The 14,295-nt window shown below is 36.6% G+C and overlaps 1 long non-coding RNA gene across 1 annotated transcript; it reads left to right on the top strand.

Moving 5' to 3' along the window:
- The first annotated feature begins 2,436 nt into the window (after positions 1-2,436).
- Positions 2,437-12,413, top strand: LOC144292957 (uncharacterized). The gene is made up of 4 exons (XR_013360375.1): positions 2,437-2,672; positions 8,770-8,868; positions 9,195-9,350; positions 10,822-12,413. It is a non-coding gene; the product is annotated as an uncharacterized LOC144292957 (long non-coding RNA).
- The last annotated feature ends 1,882 nt before the right edge of the window (positions 12,414-14,295 follow it).

Here is a 14,295-nt window from a genome sequence, read left to right as displayed (position 1 = left end):
TTTCTGTTGGTCCGTGGTTGTACATAAAGTTAATGACCTTGAAAGTTAATAGCTATTGAGATTACAGCACATCCAGGAAGGAGTCCATTCTGTTGCTTTTTCACTTTCCAATTTTGCTTTTGATTTTGAGTCCGCATCACAGGGTTAAGCAATTTATAGGATAATTTCCAGGACAGAAGTAACAAAAGCTTTGGAGTGCCTGGCTGGCTCAGTCAGTGGGACGTGTGACTCTTGATCTTGGGGTTGTGAGTTGGAGCCCCCTCCCCCACCATGTTGGGTACAGAGATTACTTACAACAAAATAAAATCCTTAAAAAAAAAAAGTAATAAAAGCTTCAACTTACTGGGTGATAGGTTGTAGAGAATTATTTATAAACATCATTACAAATGTTTTTGTGAATTGAGGTCATTTGGAAGAGGATACTTAATTTTTAACCTGCTGTAAATGTTAAAGGCAGTGTGCTTGTTACGTGCTTCATGATTCACATTTAAATTCAAATTTCTTAACTATGTAGTATTTCAGATAAGTATAAGAAATTATAACCAAGACCCCTACCACTAGATTGAACAAATGCTAACGTTTTGTTTTGTGTCAGATTTGTTGGTTTTGACTTTTTAAGGAAATAAAACATTACAGATACAGCCTTTTCCTTACTAAAATATAGTTAGCTTTTTGCACCTTTCACTATTAAAAGATAGTACTGAAATAAACATTTTTGTGAAATGTGTGAAGGCTTCTCTAGGACACATCACTAGAAGTGGAACTGTTGAAATGTGAAATAATTCACATTTTCAGTTGTAACTTGGGTATTACAAATCGGTCAGTAAAGTGCTTGCACCAATATGTGAGAGTCCCTGTTGACCCATATTCTTGCCACTTGATGTTACTGGACTCTTGCCAATCTGATGGGTTTGAAATAGTGTCTTTGGTGTGTTTTAATTGGTATTTCTCTGATGACTGTAGAGGTTCGTGATCTTTTTTTGTATTTATTGGACATTTAGTTTTCTCCTACTCTGTATTTATTGCCTATTCATATCTTTTGCCGATTTTTCTATCATGGTGTTTCTTTTTCCGGTGGATTTGAGGTGTTCTTTATACTGGATACTAATTCTTTGGCATTTATATCGATTGCAGATGTCTTTTCCCTATCCATGGCTTGTATTTTCACTTTATGATTTTTGTCGTACAAAAGTTTATCTTAACAGATTTAACTTTATGGTTTTTGCCTTTTGTGGCTTATGAAATTCTCAGTGTCCTAAAGATACCTCTGTTTTCTGAATGTGTTAGATTTGTTTTTCGCTTTTAGGTCTTTAAGCCATTGGCAATGTATTTTTATATATAGTTTGAAGTAGGGATCGAATTTTTATATTTTTCAATACTCGTGTCCAATTTTCATAGTGCCCTTTATTTAAAAGTTCATCTTTCAGGGGCACCTGGGTGGCTCAATCAGTTAAGCAGCCAGCTCTTGGTTTGGGCTCAGGTCATGACATCAGGGCTCTTGGGATCGAGCCCTACCTTGGGCTCCATGCTTGGCTGGGAGTGTGCTTGGGGATTCTTTCTCTCCTGCCTCTCCCCCCCTACCCCGCTTGTGCTCTCTCTCACTTTAAAGTAAATAAATCTTAAAAAAGGGGGAAGGGGCATCTGAGTGGCACAATCAGTTAAATGTCTGACTCTTGGTTTCTGCTCCAGTGGTGATCTCAGGGTCTGGGGATGGTGCTCTTGCATCAGACTCCATACTTAGCAGAGTCTGCTTGAATTTCTCTCTCAGATAATAAATCTTAAAAAAAAAATAAAAGTTCATCTTCTAGTCACCTCTGTTTTATATCAAGTTTTCGTATTAATTGTAATTCTGTATGCCCTATACCAGCACCATATCTAGCCCTATCTTTCCATAATTACATGTAACTTTCCAGGAAGAATTATTGACTGATAGGATAAGCACCAGAGCACCATGATTATTTTTACTCAGTTGTCTTAGCTATTGTGAGCCCTGTGCTCTTGTATAAATTCTAGGATCGATTTGGTCAAGTTCCTAAAAAGCTTTGTGGGACTTCAATTGAAAAGAATTGCATTCAATTAATAGATAAATTTGGTGAAATGATCATGTTTATAATACTGAGGCTTTGTATTTATGAATACAGTGTACCTCTCCATTTAGGTCTTTCATGTCCATCAAAGTTACAATTTTCTACCTAAAGATTTAAATGTACATCTATGTGACTTGTAGCCTTTGTTATTATCCTATATAGTAATAACATTTAAGTTACATTTCAAATTATAATTTTCATTGCTGGTGTACAGAACTGATTTTTATCGATTTTTCTACACGGGAACTTTGTTAAACCTCATTAATTTTAATAATTTGTAGATTCTTCTACTTTTATATGGAAAATTATGCTATCTATAAAAATAGTTTTGTTTCTTCATTTTGTTTGGTAATTAAACCTTTTTCTCCTATTATCTTTAATTATAGTTGCATGGTGATTGACATTGAAATCTATGAAAAATAGAGAGTATGTGTTCATTTGAAAATACAACAGCTACCATTTTGTTTCAGGATAGCAAACTTAACCAGAAATTTATACCATCTTGTATCTTGGTCATGCTAGTAATGTATAAAATTTGATCAATATCAACAATTCTTAGGTTGTGGAACAAATTGAAAATTCCAGGTAAACTGATCAAAATAAGATAATAGTATTATATGACATATTTTATAATTCTGCCATCAGAGTCAATTTCTTACTGCTACAATTTGGATTTTGCTTGTCAAGAATAGTAATTACAAGTGAAGCTTTGCTTGCTAGTCTAATTTGAAAAAATATTTAATATAGTTTCTTAACAGCTTCCATTCAGATATAATTAACGCAATAAATGCATATCTAGAGTATACAATTTAATAAGTCTTTATGTATCTGTGCAACGGTCACCACATCCAATATAATAAATCTATATAAGTCAAATCCAAAATGTTCTCGTAAAAAAAAAAAAAAAATGTTCTCGTGACCCTTGGTAAGCCCTCTAACCCATCCATCCCACTTATTTCCCAGCAGCCATGGATATTTGTCACAATTAATTTGCATTTTCTGGAGTTGTATATAAATAGATTCAGTATTCTTTTTGTGGAACTTCTTTTCACCTAGCATAATTCTTTTGAGATCTATGTTGTATATATCAACAGCCCATTCTTTTTAGTGCTGAATGTTGTTGGTTATACCACAAACGGTGTATATGTTCACCTGCTGGTAGATACTTGGGCTCTTTCCAGTTTGAGGCTAATACAAGTAAAGTTTCTGTGAATATTCATATAAACAGCTTTTTAGGTACATATGCTACTCTTGGGGGTAAATAGCTAAGAATGTGATAACTGAGTCACATGGTAGGATTATGTTTAACTTTTTAAGAAATCCCATAGTGGTTGTACCATTCTAAATTCCCACCAACTCAGAGTTGAGTTACTTCACATCTTCATCAACACTTAGTATGGTCAGTCTTTTAATTTTAGACATTCTAATGGGTGTGGATCCCATTGTGGTTCTAGTTTGTATTTCTGGCTAATGATGGGGAGCATATTTTCCTGTGTTCATGTGCCATTTTTATATCTTTAGTTAAGTATCTGCTCAAAACATTTGCCCTCTATGTTTTTTTTACTGAGTTTTGCGACTTCTTTAGATAAGTCTAGACACAAGTCCATTGTTGGACTTGTATTTCATTCTTCATCTTTCCAGGAGCACAAGTTTTTAATTTGTTTCATTTAAGTTGTTTGTTTGTTTTTTTTAATAATCTCTACACCCAACATGAGCTCAGACTCACAACCCTGAAATGAAGAGTCATATGCTGTACCATGTTGTACCGACTGAGCCAGCCAGGTGCCCCATAAGTTTTAAATTTTGATGGATTCAAATGTATCATGTTTCCCTTATGGATTGTACTTTTGGTGTTACATCTGTGAAATCTTTGCATAGCCCAAATCACAAATATTTTGTATATTTTTTTTCTCTAAAGTTTTTATAGTTTTAGGTCTTACATTTTGGACTATGGTCCATTTTGAGTTTATTTTTATGTGTGGTGCATGGTATTGATCAAAGTTCCTTTTTTTTTTTGCATATGGGTATCCTGCGTTCCAGCACCATTTGTTCAAAAGCTGTCCTTCCTCCACCTAATTGCCTTTGTACCTTTGTTCAAACAAACAAACAAACAAAAAAAAACCAATTGTCCATGTAAGTGTGGTTCAGTTGTTCCACTGACCCATTTGTCTATCCTGAGGCTGATATCACATTGTCTCTTGATTACTGTATCAAGTGTTGAAATCAGGTAGCGTGAGTCCTGCAGCTTTTTCTTTTTTACCAAGTTGTTTTAGCTGTTAGAGATCTTGCATTTCCATATGAATGTTAGAATCAGCTCAGTTTCTACAAAAATGCCTACTAGGGTTTTGACTGGAATGTGTTGAACCTATAGATAATTCAGAAAGAATTGACATCTTAGTATTGAGTCTTTGACATGTGAACATGGTATAACTCTCCATTTGTATAGATCTTTGGTTTCTCTCAGCGTTGTATAGTTTTCAGTGTACAGAGTCTCGATGTTTTGTCAGATTTATCCCTTAGTTAATATTTTTATGCCATTGTAATCATTTTTTCACATAGAAAGGTAATTTATTTTTGCATATTAGTCTTATATGCTATAACCTCACTAAACTGACTTCTAGTAGATATGAACTACTTGTTTCCATTCCAAGGTACAGTTTGATTCCCTATCAAAATCCCATGAGCCATCATCATACTCCCAGAAAATCAAAGTGACACAGTCATCATTGGTTCTATTGAAGCTTCTTTCTTGATAGGAAGATCCCTGTCAAGTGGGATATGCTTTTAAGGATCCCTTTTTTAGAGAGGAAAATATTTAGTCTGATTCATCCACTGATTAGCAGCCATCAGAATCACTTTGGAACCAGTTGCTGAATCTCAGGCCCCACTCCAGATCTACAGAACCTGAATCTGCATTATTTGCATGCATATTAAACTGCTTCCTGTCCACAAAAAGCCCCATTGCAGATCCTTTACTTCTGGGTAGATCTGAAAAACTAGCTTCGTGTGTCATTTATCAAAAGGAATCTCAAGCCATTATCCTATATGAGGAATAGACTATTGTGCCCATTGCTAGATTGTTTGAAGAAATAAGAAATGTATTTTCATAAGTTTCAGTCTTTTTACAGCTTGGATTGGTCTATCATCAGAACGGAGAAGGAAGCTATGTGACCCAAATAGAGATCGCAGATAAGTGAATAGGACCTTAATCACAATAGCATCCTCGAGAACCAACAAGTGCTTTGCTTTTCCCGTGACTCCTCCAGTTACACTCCATTCACTCACCTCCTCAACCACACCGTAGACCTCTTGACACTACCTGCGTCTGAATTCTTTCCTACCAAATCCTAACATCTTTTCAGTTCTCTCATCTCTTCAGTTCTCTCCCACGACATCTGTTCTTTGAGCTTATCAGGACTGCTAGCGAGCCTCCTTCCTTTCCTCCCCATCTCCTCTGGTTTTGCTTCTAGTTCCTCTTTCTTCGCTACCTAGTGACTCCTCCCTCCTGCCCATGTTCTTGACTTCCTTGCCTAGCAGAATCCCAACCACAGATCATTCTGTCAGCTTTCTCTGGTCCTACCATCAGACTGCTGAGTCCTGCTGGAAAAGTCATTCAGCTGTGCAGACTGAAACTGCTTTAAAAGTCTAGAAGTTTGCTGGGTCCCCTTTGCAGTCCTTCCCAGGCAGCTCTAATCCATTCACCATTTGTATGTGTTTCCCGAGTCTGCTATGACAAATCACGACAACTTGATGGCTTGACACAGCAGAAGTTTGTTGTCTCTCAGTTCTGGAGGCCAGAAGTCCAAACTGTTTTCCCCTGCGAAATCAAGGTGTCAGCTGGGCTGCAGTCCCTCTAGAGAGTCTCAGAATCCACTCCTTGCAGTCCAGCTTCTACTGATTAGTCGCTTCCTTGGGTTGGGACTCCATCACTCTGTTGCCTATGTATTCACGTTGCCTTCTCCCGTGTGTCTGTGAAATCTCTCTGCCCCTCCTAAGGGGCATCCTGGATAATCTGGAGTGATCTCATCTCAAGGTTCTTAATCACAACTGCAAAAACTCTTACCAAGGTGACGTTTACAAACTCCAAGGATTAGGATTTGATATTTTGAGGTGGCCATTATTCAACCCACTGTACCATTCAAAAATAGTTCTGTTATGAAATACACCACATACAAAAGTATACAAAAATGCACAACTGTCCAACCAAGAAATAGAATGTTACCAATGCCCCTCAAACTCCTTTCACCTCCCCTACCTGATTGGATCTTTGATTCTAAATGTTGTAGTAATTCTTCCTTTGTGTGTGTGTGTGTGTGTGTGTGTGTGTGTGTGTGTGTATGTGTGTATAGCTTTTACTATCTTTTTTTTTTTAATTTTTTATTTATTTATGATAGTCACAGAGAGAGAGAGAGAGAGAGGCAGAGACATAGGCAGAGGGAGAAGCAGGCTCCATGCACCAGGAGCCCGACATGGGATTCGATCCCGGGTCTCCAGGATCGCGCCCTGGGCCAAAGGCAGGCGCTAAACTGCTGCGCCACCCAGGGTTCCCAGCTTTTACTATCTTAAATCATATGTGGTTTGGGGGCACCTGGGTGGCTCAGTGGTTGAGCGTCTGCCTTTGGCGCAGGTCGTGATCCTGGGATCAAGTCCCACATCGGACTCCCCGTGGGAAGCCAGCTTCTCCCTCTGCCTGTGTCTCTGCCTCTCTTTGTGTGTCTCTCGTGAATAAATAGATAAAATCTTTTTTAAAATGTGGTTTTGATCACTGTTTTTAAAGTTTATAAAAACAAGTTTGGACATGTTTCTTGGACATTTTTTTGAAATTTATCTCTGTCGATGAATTTAGTTGTAGTTTATTAATCCTCACTGGTATAATTTCATTGTGTAAATATACCAAATGGGTAGGCATTTGGATTGTTTGGAACTTTTGCCATTCTGAGTGATACAGTGAATTGCTGAGTTGTAGGGTATATATGCCTGTTTAACTTACGTAATGCAAACCATTTCTCAAAATGTTTATACCAGTTTACATTTTCTCTGGTAGTGGATGAGGGAACCCATTGATTCATAGTCTTAGGGACATTTGGAGTTGTTTCAGTGTTCAATTTTTGCCAATTTGGTGAGTTTTAAATATTTCATACTGCTTTTAACATCCCGGTTATGAATGAGGCTAAGCATCTCTTCTTAATGTTCCTATTCTTCTTTCTGTAAAATTACTATTTTTTTTTTGTTTCTACCTTTTTTCTTACTGATTTGGTAAAGTTCCATAATATTCTGGATACTATTCCTTTCTATTATATGTGTCACAAATACTTTTCCCTGGTTATCTAAAATAAGTCAAGAAATGTTTGCTTTTATTCTTTACTCTGGAATAATTATACAAATTGGGAGTGTTCATTCCTTGAATATCTCATAGAGCTTACCAGTAATATCATGGGGGCTTGGAATTCTCTTTGTGTGAAAATAATTTTTATTTTTTTAAAAGATTTTATTTATTTACTCATGAGAGATACAGAAAGAGAGAGGCAGAGACATAGGCAGAGAGAGAAGCAGGCTCCATTCAGGGAGCCCGATGTGGGAATCCATGTGGGACTCGATCCCGGGACTCCAGGATCCCACCCTGAGCCAAAGGCAGACACTCAACCGCTGAGCCACCCAAGCATCCAGGGATTTTTAAATTACTGTCTCAATCTTAATTGTGATTATAGGACATTTACATTTTTAAATTTTTCTTGTATCAGTAATATTTTGAGGAATTTTTCCATTGCATCTGAGTTTTCAAATTTTTTAGCATGAAATTTGATCCATATTTTTAAAGGATAAGTTTTTACTTTCTTGAGCCTAGCTAGTTTTTTTTTTTTTTTCTTTAATTTCTGCTCTCATCTTCATTAGCCCTTTCCTTTTACTTTCTTTGGGCTTACTTTGCTGTTTTTCTTTCCCCCCCCAGCTTGAAATGGGCCCTTAGCTTATTAATTTTTCAACCTTATATACATGTTTGTGATGTTATATTCTCCACTGTTTTAGCTTTATCCCACAAGTTTTCCATGTTGTGCAGTATTTTTATCATTTTAGTTCTAAATGTTCACATTTTACATTACAATTCTTTGATCCATTGGTTATTTGGTAATATGTTCCCCAAAATGGGGTTTTCTAGTTTTTGTTTTGTTTTGTTGGTTTTTTTTTTTTTTTTTTTTTTTTTTTTTGGCTTCTAAGGTCATTGCATTGCAGTCTCTACAATGATCAGTCCTCTTTGGAATATTTTGGCTTGCTTTTTTGACCCAGTTTATGGTCAAAAATGTTGTTTCATGTGCTTGAAAGAATGTATATTTTATTCAGTGTGGTGTTCTATGGTTTGCCCTATATATTAGGTTATTAATTTTATTACTGGTCTGTATGTTAACTGAAGCACAAATAGATAGGATACAATACATTAAAAATAAAATAATGATAAAAAAGATTGGGCAAAACAAGTTTACCTCTCTGGGATTTGCTTAGCTTCTTAAATCTAAAGATTTATATCTTGCCAAATTTAGGGAGTTTTTCAGCCATTGTTTCTTCCAGTACTTTTCAGCTATGCCCTCTTTCTCCTCTTCTAGGACGATCATGACATAAATGTTAGATTTTTGTTGTTGTTGTTATAGTTCTGCAGGCCTCAGATTTGTTCTTATTTTGCTTTTTATAGCCTATTTTCTCTCTAGATGTTGTGTGACATCTGTCTTCCAGTGCACTGATTCTTTCCTCTGTGTCTTTGATCCTCCAGTTGACTCCATCCATTGTTCAGGTATTGTATTTTTCAGTTCTAAAGTTTCCATTTGGGGGGGCACCTGACTGGCTCAATCAGAAGAACATGTGACTCTTGATCTCGGGGTTGTGAGTTTGAGCCCCACATTGGGTTTAAAGATTACTTAAATAAATAAACTTTAAAAAAAATAAAATTTCCATTTGGTTGTTTATTTGCTGAAACTTTCTACTTTTTTGCTGTTTTTTTATTTGCCTCAAGAATGTTTATAATTGCTGTTGAAGCATTAGTGTTAGGACTGCTTCAAAAATCTTTGTCAGATCATTAATTCTATCATCTCAGTTTTCTCATTGTCTTTTCTCATTCAGTTGAAGATCTAACTGGTTCTTGGTGTGATGAATGATTTTTACTAGAAACCTGGACATTTTGGGCACCATGTTATGAGACTCTGGTGCCTACATCAGCCTTCTGTTTTAACAGGCCTCCTCTGAAGTCTCAAAGCAGGCCTGTTCCAGCAGACAGAGGTAGGGCCCCTCCTTGATCACCTCACATGGATACAACTCTAGGTTCTTCATTGTACTTTCCTGATGTGGATATTGCTAGGGCCACAGTTTTTTCTGTGCTGTTTGGCTGGAGTAGAAGGTTATTGTCTAAACATTTTCTATCTTGCTAGGCTGCCTTTTTTTCTTATCCTTTGACCTTTGACTAGAGAGAGCCAGCTTTTTTTTTTTTTTTTTTTTTTGAGAGCCAGCTTTTATTGGGACTTATTTCTTTCTCTTATTTTTGTCTGCACCTTTTGGCGTTCCCAATTGCCACATTCTTCAGCTCCAGGTCTGAGATGTATGAGGTAAAAAGAAAATCCGGAGAAGCCACCACTGTATTGTGTGTTCCTTGGATCCCAAGGTCCCTGGCCACTGTTTTGTCATCTCTCCATCTTTCAGAAATTTCTTATGATTGTTTTATACATAATCTCTCAAGTTTTTAATTGTTCTTAATGAGACAAAGAGGGAAAAGAAAAGCACATCTTATGGGAAGCAGCAATTATTATTTTCTTATTTGCCAAACTACATCTTTAGTCAGGGGAGGTAAGATCAGTAGAGAAAATGAGTGTTCTTTCTACGTAATTGCTTTCTTCCCACTTATAGCACAATGATCAGATATGCTGGAAAAATCATCAAGGTGTGGAAATCATTTTGACATAAATTTTCCTTTTTCAGGAACTCAAACCAAATAGTGTATAATTTCATTTAAATCAGAAGTTGTGTGCATGCTCCTGATTTTGCCCATGATCAGATTAAAAGTCATTGCTTTAGAGATACAACTTAGTCACTTTATAAATGAGATCTAAAGAGCAGCAAGCTTGAAAGTGGAAGTAACATCTACTGTAGTCCCAAAGGGAAAGTAATTGACTCTCAATTCAGTTTTTCCTCCCATTGTACTATTTGCTTCTCATAACTGTTTACTTCTACAGTTTCTTTTGTTGGGATTTTTAAGAAAACTATATAAATCAGCAAGGAATACATTTTATTACAAATAACAAAACCATCCTTTTGTGGTTTAAATAGAGATGTATCTGTATCATACAACCAAATCCTTTACCTCTTAGAAAAAAGAGGGAATAAATGAATAAATACACAAACCCCATGTATTTATACCTCCTACACACACACACACACACACACACACACACACACACGATCAACTGTCAATGCTGAGAGATTGAGTAAGATGAGGACTGAGAATCAACCTTTGCAGTTGAATGTGGAAGTGTACTGTCTTTGGCTAAGGCCATTTCAGTGGAGTTCTGGGAACATCCTAATGTGAATAGTCCCAACAGAATGATTTGTGGTGAGAGTGTAAACTAGCAAGTATAGATGACTCTTGAGGTGTTTTGCTATAAAGTTGGGCAGAGAACTGGTAGAAGAGCTGAAGGAGGGTGTGGGGCATTTTTGTGTGCTTAAGATTTAAGCTATTACAGCATGTTATTTATTTCAGAGAGACAGAGCATGCAGTGGGGAGAGGGACAAAGGGAGAGGAAGAAAGAATCTCAAGCGGACTCCTTTCTCAGTGCAGAGTGAGTCACAGCACTTGATCTTATAACCCTGACATCATGACCTGAGCCAAAATCAAGAGTTGGATATTCAGCTGACTGAGCCACCCAGGCACCCGTAAAGAATGTTTGTAAGCTGAGAGGATTGATTTATGTTAAGACTAAAAAAAAAAAAAAAAAAAAAAAAAATTGATGATACAAGGAGAGGAGGAATGACTGCAGAGCTGACTCCTGGAGAATGTAAGAGAAGAAGGGATCTGATATCCAAAGGAAAGACTGATGTTGGTGAAAGCAAACATAGTTCATCCATTCTATTAGAAGAGAAAATCAGAATTTTTAAAGTTTTGTTTGTAGATTTTGGCAATGAGACAAGAATTTCTATTTGATTGCACCTGTTTCTTTTCTATTTTTTTGTTTAAGTTGTCTCCACGCCCAGTGTGGAGCCCAGTGCAGGGCTTAAGCTCATGACCATGAGATCAAGACCTGAGCTGAGATCAAGAGTCGGAGGCTTAACTGACTGAGCCACCCAGGTGCCCTGCACCTGTTTCTGAATATAAACTAAGCAAGGTCATCTACTGAGAATGAGGAGAGAGGAGATGTAGAGATTTGAATGGAGAGGAGAACAAATGGAATGGAGTGCATAAAAATAAAATGGCATTGTACTGGGGACCATAACCAATGCAATAAGACAAGAAAGAAAAATACAAATATAAGAAAGCAAGAAACTAAGCTGTTATTTTTTTTTAATGTGAGCTTTTTTTTTTAAGATTTTATTTATTTATTTATTTATTTATTCATAGACACAGAGAGAGAGAGGCAGAGACACAGAAAGAGGGAGAAGCAGGCTCCATGCAGGGAGCCCGATATGGGACTCGATTCCGGGTCTCCAGGATCACACCCCAGGCTACAGGCGGCCCCAAACTGCTGTGCCACCGGGGCTGCCCGAAACTAAGCTGTTATTAATACATAATATATATCCACACAGAAAATGCAAAATGATCTACCAACTGACTACTATAGTTTAGGAAGATAACTGAAAAAAAAAAAAGGAAGATAACTGATTATAAGATCAATATACAAAAACTGCATTTCTATGTACAGTAAAAGTTATAAAACGTAATTTAAGAAAATATATAATCTAAAGTAACAAAAGATTAGGAAGTGAGAGATAAAGCTAATAATATGCAAGATTATTGGTAAGAAAACTGCTCTGTTTAATAAGCAAATTTCATTCAATTACAATAAAAATCCCAAAGTTTATGGAAAATCTTGACAAACTGATTCTTATGGAAGAGCAAAAGCCCTCAGATAACCAAGACACTCCTGGAATAGATTAACTAGTAACACTTAGTATAAAGCTATTGTCGGAACACCTGGATGGCTCAGCAGTTGAGCGTCTGCCTTTGGCCCACAGCGTGATCCTCGGGTTCCAGGATCAAGCATGGAGCCTGCTTCTCCCTCTGCCTGTGTTTCTGCCTCTCTTTGTGTGTGTCTCTCATGAGTAAATAAATAAAATCTTTAAAAATAAATAAATAAAGCTATTGTAATTAATATGGTATGATGTGAAGGAGAGAGAAACTGATCAATAGAATAAAAGAAATAATTAAGACAAACTATGCAATATGTAAAAGAAAATATGTAAATTCGATACATGATATAGAAGATATTGCAGATTCAGTGTAAACAAAATGCCTAGCATATAATGGGTGATCGGTATATATTTGTTGAATTAACGTTTGGATAAACGATTGAGTAGAAAAAGTATGAACTCTTTAATGTTTGACATTGGGATAATTGGTTATCCTTATTTTTAAAAAATTAGATTCCTCTCTCAGACTATAATTAAAATCAATTTCAGACCAGTTAAAAACCTGAATGTGAGGCAACCTGGCTGATTCAGTTGGAAAAGCTTATGACTCTTGATCTCAGAATCATAAGTTGGAGTCTGACATGGGATGTAGAGATTACTTAAGTAAATAAAACTTAAAAAAACAGAACCCTATATGTGAAAGGTAAAACTTGAAAAAATTTAAAACAGTCTGTGGAACAACATCTTTTAGTCTTTAGGGTGGGGATGGATTTCTCAAACAGATGCAAAAAGTGTTCACTGTAAATGAAGTAACTGACAAATTCAACTATATTAAAGTTTGGGACTTCACTGCTGTGAAAATGAATAAATTACATCCATATACAACACGTCTATCTTAGAAACAATGCAAAGTAAAAATAGCAAATCATGGAAAACTATTGATGTGATACTATTTTTATATTAAGCTCAGAAAGAAGCAACGCAAACTACTCTGTGGGTATACAATGATACATGGCTAAACATTTGGTTTCTCAAAAAGCAAGGGAGGGGTGCCTGGGTGGCTCAGTCAGTTAAGCATCTGTCTTCAGCTCAGGTCATGATCCCAGGGTCCTCGGATAAAGCTCCGCATCGGGCTCCCTACTCAGGGAGCCTGCATCTCCCTCTCCCTCTGCCTGCCACTCCCCCTGCTTGTGCTCTCTCTTTCTCTGCAAATAATTAAATAAAAATTAAAAAGCAAGTGAATAGTAAACCTAAAATTCAAAATGTGATACCTTGGAGGGAGAAAAGGAGATTGGGATCCAGGAAGAGCACATGGGGGTTTCAAAAGCACTGATAATGTTCTAGTTCATGAATTCAGTGGTGGATTCATGTATATTTGATTTATTATTAAACTTCATAATGAAAGATGTTGCATACACTCTTTCAAATGTGTCAAATACTGCATAATAACATTTAAGAGAGAAAAAAATGCATAGTAATATGGGCCCAGTAAGATTTATAGACAATGGCTGTGAATAGAAGCACTTATGGCTCTTCTCAGCTCAACTCACTATTTACTGTCTAATCACCAGCATCTCACTCTGCTCCCTTCCTTTTTTTTTTTTTTTTTTTCTGCTCCCTTCCTATGTTCACCGTCTTGTTCAAGCCAAGGTACTAGCTGTTCTCCTCCTGGCTTCCTGCCTCTCTCTAGCCCACCTTCTTCTCAACCTCCTCATTGCCCTCACAACCACTCTGGTCCCTGCAGTAGGATTGAGTGACAATGTTTTTCTCTGACTGCACTAGTGACAGTAGGAACTTAGCTCTGCCTTCGCTTCCTTCACATACACATGTAGTAATTCATTCTCTGCAGGTGGAATGCTGCTTTGAGGAGCAAAGCATCACAATCAAATTTATATATATAATTTACTTTGGAGAAAAAAAGAAAATTACCTATATATATGTATGAGGTTTTAGTTGCAGTTAATTATGGTACCTGGCTGGGAAAATTAGATGATTTACCAGCAGAAACACGGACATACAGCAAAAAGTCCTGTATTGGTTTGTTAGACCAGTTATTGCCTTCCTTCAAGTGTCACAACTTTTTGTTTTTTAAGTATAGGACATGTTTTTA

This window comes from Canis aureus, chromosome 21, assembly GCF_053574225.1.
Source record: "Canis aureus isolate CA01 chromosome 21, VMU_Caureus_v.1.0, whole genome shotgun sequence".
Classification (NCBI taxonomy): Eukaryota; Metazoa; Chordata; class Mammalia; order Carnivora; family Canidae; genus Canis; species Canis aureus.
The sequence above is the reverse complement of the archived record's forward strand: the minus strand, read 5'-3'. Positions and strand labels throughout refer to the sequence as shown.